Here is a 6137-nt window from a genome sequence, read left to right as displayed (position 1 = left end):
AGCTGTGGACGAGGGTAAGGCAGTCCACGCAGCCTATATGGACCTCGCCAAGGCCTTTGACACCATCCCCCACTCTGGAAACATAGATAAACTTACTAAGCTGGGCATAAATCCCTACGTCACTCGATGGGTTGCTAACTGGCTTACTGACAGAACCCAGACAGTAAAAGTAGCCAACTCCAAATACAGCTCCAGACAAGTGACAAGTGGAGTACCTCAGGGTTCAGTTCTGGGACCACTCTTGTTTGGCATCTACTTCTCAGAAGTACAGGCCAACATTAAGGGACTCTGGCTAACAAAGTTTGCAGATGACTGCAAACTGGGAGCCATTATTGAATCCTCAAATTATGTGGATATTCTACAAAAGGGCCTTACTGAAACAGATGCCTGGTGCCAGAGCCATGGGCTCAAGCTTAATGCCAAGAAATGTATAGTTATCCTCTTTGGAAAAAACATGTACCCATGAATTACCACATAGGTGGCAGGACACTAAACATTGAAAGTGTGATGAGAGACTTAGGGACACAGGTGGACAGTGGTCTCATTTTCGATAACCACATTGCCACAACAGTCAGGAAATCCTTCTATGTGGCACACCTCATCACTAAGGGCTTTTCATCCAGAAAAAAGGAGGTCATTGTCCCACTGTACTCATCCCTCATTAGACCCATTAGAGAGTATAATGCCCTGTTTGGTATGTACCTCACAAGACATCTGCAACAGCTGGAAAGTCCACAGAAATACCTCACTAAAAGAATCACAGGCCTAAAGCAGATGCCATATACTGACCGTCTAAAAAAACTCCAGCTATACTCTGTGGCATATCGTCTACTCAGAGGCAATCTCTGCTTAACATACAAGGCCGTGTCAAACCCTGAGCTGTTGGACATGCTCCACTTAAAGAAATCCCAATCCCTCAGAGCCACATGCTCCAGGGATCTAAACCTTGTCATCACAATGAACAAAACATGCTGGAGGGATAGGTTCCTGACCCAGAGACTCCCCATACTCTGGAATAGATTGTCCATACATATCAAGCAGAGCATCTCATAGGCCCTCTTCAAAAGGAACCTTCATGATTGGATGGGAGATAGGAAATTCACCCCGGGGATCATGTCAGTTGCCCTGCTAGCAGGGGCCTGGAGAAGTAAATATTGTGGGAAGAAATATCCAGGGAATTGTTATGGCTAGGCTTGCATAGGCCCTAAGGCTGATAGCCTAGTACCAACCTATGAACCTGTGTGAATGAACTCCTCCTAACCTCCAAGAATACACACTATGATACATAATGAATGCCACAGCATGGCTATCCTGGGGCCACTACAACTCCAACAGATTCCAAGACACAGCATAAAGTGCGTGTTAACCTGCCAACCACCACTATGGTCCTGACCTCAGTATGATGGTCAGTATCCATCCACAATTCAGCATTTTGCACCATTCCCATCCTACCTGTCACACAGAATGCCAGTACAGAAGGTATGAACCAGAAACTTCCTCCCTTGGGATCAACAGAAAATTATTAGAATGCCACTGACCAATTTAATGGACAGAACACTTCTTTCACCAGAGGTAGTTTTGATGCCAATGTCTAGCAGAATATGAACTGGCCTGGAATGCCAATGCCTGGCTACCCTAGTTCTTCCATACCAGGTAAACCCACATCTACTATGACACCAGGAAGTACAGTTCCATCCTACTTGTCTTCGGGTCAGGATGTGAAGTCTCCTTTCTTGCCAGATATCAAACCTAATGTGGCATCTCTTCAGCCTTCTCCATCAGGCAGCCATTGCAATGAATTGTGACTGACATTTCCTGTATGAGATGGTGTAATTTTGGAGCCGTTCCACCGGCATCACAATCTGGCTATCAGAAACCATGTCTTTCAGTTAGGGAACTCCATGTATAACACTCTTATTGTAAGACTGGACTTGGAACATCAGTTCAAGTGCTGCCATTATGAAGACAAGCAAATAAAACCCAACTGACCAGCATCAGTTCAAGTCAGTGTCAACACAACACCTCTGACTATTGAATGAGGTGATAACAAAACTTCCCACAAGCCCCTCTACCTGAAACATGTATCAGCAAGGGAAAAACATCATTCAGATAACTGTCACTACTTGCTGTTGTTCACACCTGTTTGTTCTGCAGTTAGTCCACAGACCAAATTTTTGTTCAGTACTTCAAGGATTAATTAAAAGTAATTATTACCTGCTAATCACTGCATCTTAAAAATAAAAATTAACTTCAGTAGTAGAACAATACCAAATACTGCTGGAATGAATGGTGAAGATGGAGTGGAGCAGACTGCTATGAGTGTCACTGAAATGTCCTATCACATTCTAAAGAATACAGCTCACTGCCAGAGGTCATGAATGCAGTCACATACAGTGTTTTAATCTAGAATCATACCTTTAGCTGAACTGTGAAGGAGGAACTTGGAGGTGTCTTGTATGCAAAGAACAAAAAACAAAGCAAAAAAAAAAAAAAAAACAGCTTTGCGAGAGGGATTAGAAGTAGACCAGTACATATTATGAATCCTGATTTACATCCACAACTCTGAACATGAAGAGATCACCACAGAACCAACATGTGGCTGGAATTCAGTTCCTGTAAAACTTGATATCCACATCAAAGAAGTGCCTGTTGGACCAGTACTGAAGAGATGTTGAACCATAAGTCCAATTCACATTGTCATGCAGGACATCATGGAGATGATAGCTGCACTGGGACCAGGGGGAGGCAATAGCACTGACTATATGGACCAAAACTCCAGTCATCCAGGAAAATGCAGCTTTCCTGACAGCTTGTCTCCTTATAATGCCAGGACTTCCCTAATGTCCTATCATTCAGACATTCCCAGTAGATTTTTAACTCCAGACATACCCTTGCATCTTCCATGTTAGGTCATATACGACAGTCTGGAAGGCTTGACCACAAAGAATGGTGCAATGCAGCAGGGCTTTCATGGTGCTCCTCTGGTTAGTCAGTCTAAACAACCTCTACATCAACAGTGTCCACTGCAACAACAGAGGCAACAAATACAACTAGTAGCTGCAGGAGGAATATGCCATAAGAAGATTCCATCCAGCCTTTCTTAACCTTAATAGCACAGCCTGAAAAGAAGGTGACAGAACAAGCCATTGACCTCCTTCCTGAACTGACAGCACTGATAAATTGCTCTCCTACTTTGGACCTTCTGACATTCCAGGCAACAACAGTGAGGAGCTGTTGCCTTTCTTTCATGAATACTGAAAAAGGCTTATATTTTAAAGACAATCCCATTTTATGCCAGAATTAAATTTGCATCAGACAGGAGTGGCAGTAAGTGATTAAACTCTTCCCCACCACAACCTGGTTTCAATTCACTGAAATCTTTCATGGTGGCTTTATTTCTACAATGTAAAGGCTTATGGATGCCATTTGCTCCAGGCAAGTCTTCAGTGATGGCTCTCCCAACCAGCACAAACATGAGCCTGTCTTTACTGATAAATTCCATACCCACCATACACTGGAATTAGTTGTGCGATTTGACAGCAGAATGATCTCTGATGCTGGAGGTGTGCATCAATTTTAAACTATATATATATATATATATATATATATATATATATATATATATATATATATAAAAAATTTACAACAACCTGACATGCTCCTGGTAACAGGAAACTGAGGAATGATTGATCTTAACAGGGTCAATCATCTAAAACTTTTTTCCCTCATTGGAGAGACTTGGGGTCTAAGATATCAAAACACTGCTCCAGGATATACTGCATGGTTTACGTGTTTTCTACAAATTCAGTTGTCTTCTCGTTTCAGACTTGCACACCTTGTGTCTTCCTCTATGCTTTGCATGTAATGTACTGTGGGAAATGTAATGCCAGCCATTGTCTTATGCTAAACTGACACTGACACTGTATCCCCCACACAATTAGTACACACTGTCTGCGTAGGAGCAGTTGGTGATACTCACAGGGGTCAGTGATGCTGCACATTATGTAACGTCAATGCAAGTTGCAAGAATTACACTGTTCCTTCACTTGACTGTTCAGGTTGTCAGATTAATTACAGCACATGATTAAAATAAATGACAGCAAGAAATTACAGTTGTGTAAAATCTTACCATAATAGTAGATGTCCTTTCCTTCATTGTTGTAGTATTCCTCACTCAAGGGATCCTCTGCCAAGGGTAGCTCAATGTCCGTCCTGCACACCAAAGCCTTAGGATTTTAAGGATGTCATATATCAGACGTATGCTTCCTGCTCACTGTGTTGGGCATAAAGGTGCCATATGGACATACCTACCTCATAAGTGAACAGCCCCAGGAGGAACAACAGTCCAAGGAGCAAAGGAGGAACATGCATCCAGAAGGAAAAAAGAAAAAGGAGTAAAGAAAAGGGGGAGAAGGGAGGGAGTGAATCCAGCAACAGTGAAGGAAAGGAGGACATCTACTGTTATGGTAAGATTTTACACAATTGTACTATGTCCTTCCATAGCACTGTTGCAGTGTTCCTTACTCAAGGGAAAGTACAAAAGCTCAAGAGGAAACTTGGGAGGAGGAAGGCCCAGCAGAACCCTCAAGAAAGCCATGCAGGATAGCCCTGGCAAATATGGCGCTAGTCCTGGAAACCACATCCAGCTTTTAATGTTTAGTAAAAGCATGCATATAAGACCAAGTAGCTGCTTGAAGGATGGAACTGGTATCCAATCCCTTGAAATAAAGCACCAGAAGAAGCCACAGCCCCAATATAATGAGCCTTTACAGAAGTAGAAAGGCTTTTCCCATGAAAAGAGTAACAAAATAAAATGGCCTTAGAGATCCAAGAAGAAATTATTTTCTTAGAAACAGTCAAACCTAAAGATGTACCTGTACCCCTACATATTACCCCAAAACCTAACCTTTTCTCAGAATTCTTGATCTTTTTCACATTATGACCAGACCACCCCCTTCCTTTTTCAAATCTACTCCTTCTGCTGTCACTACTGTCTGCAATTCCCCACTTTAACCTCCTGCTTCACTCTCTTTTCCTCTATCCCATGCTCAATTATCTCTCTACTAACATCTCACTTAAACTTACACACTTTTTTTACTATCATAGGCACCTAAGCAGCAATAACTCTCCTCCATTTCATCAAATAATTATATGTTATTTTAACATTTTCCACATAATTATGCTTTATTTTATGTGCTACTACTGTATTATATACTGTACTTATTGTGTTGACTTTATCTGTATGTAACTATATTTGGAGCTTTTCTCTCCGAACCTCCACTGAAATTGGGCTCTTCTCAGGCCCAGTGGACTTTCCCGGTAAACAAATGTGATAAATAAATATAAATAAATATAAATAAATGTAGGATGAAAGGAAATAAAAATTTGCTCAGATTTACCAATGGCTTTAGTCTTATCAAAATAATATCAGTTGTCTATGTAAATCCAAGATATGAAAAGCCTTCTCACTAGCAGACTGCAGAGAAGGGGAAAAAGTGGGCAAATTAATAGACTGATTTAGAGACAGCTCATTAAACACCTTGGGCATAAAAGAAGGATTAGTACAGAGTCACCCTGTCACTATGAAAAACTAAGAAAGGAGGAACAGCCAAAAGGGCTTGAAGATCAGACACCCTATTAGCTGAAGTAACGGCCAAAAGAACAGTCTCTCAAGTACAGTGCTGTAAGGAAGCTGAAGCTGCAGGCTCAAAAGGAGCCCGAGTCATTTATTTCAAGAACTAAATTAAGGTCTGAGGAAGGATGACTAGGCTTCCAGGGAGGCATAATATGAAGGACATCCTTAAGAAATTGTTGGACCTCAAACTTAGAAACCAAAAAGGATGAATCAAAGGTAGACAAGCAGAAATAGTTGAAAGGTGAGCTTTAACTGAAGAGTATGCCAACCCAGCATGGAGCAATTCACAAAAATAAGAGAAAACCAAAGGAACTTCCACAGAAAGTGGATCCTGGTTATGAGCAAAACACCAGACAAAAAAATCACTAACATTTGGATAAATAAGATTTCCTGGTCATAGGTTTCATGGCCTCCTGGAGACCCCAAAGCAAGACTTCAGAAAAAACATGCCTAAAAGGGATCAAAATCCTATCACCTACAGTGTCAGTTGAAGAGTGGAAAA

The 6137-nt window shown here is 41.5% G+C and overlaps 1 pseudogene; it reads left to right on the top strand.

The window, feature by feature from the left end:
• The first annotated feature begins 1292 nt into the window (after nucleotides 1-1292).
• LOC122789864 lies at nucleotides 1293-3258 on the top strand (annotated as a pseudogene).
• The last annotated feature ends 2879 nt before the right edge of the window (nucleotides 3259-6137 follow it).

The sequence above is a fragment of the Protopterus annectens genome, chromosome 15.part0, assembly GCF_019279795.1.
Source record: "Protopterus annectens isolate FY-2018-M chromosome 15.part0, PAN1.0, whole genome shotgun sequence".
NCBI classification, from domain to species: domain Eukaryota; kingdom Metazoa; phylum Chordata; order Ceratodontiformes; family Protopteridae; genus Protopterus; species Protopterus annectens.
This window is presented reverse-complemented; position numbering and strand designations above follow the sequence as displayed.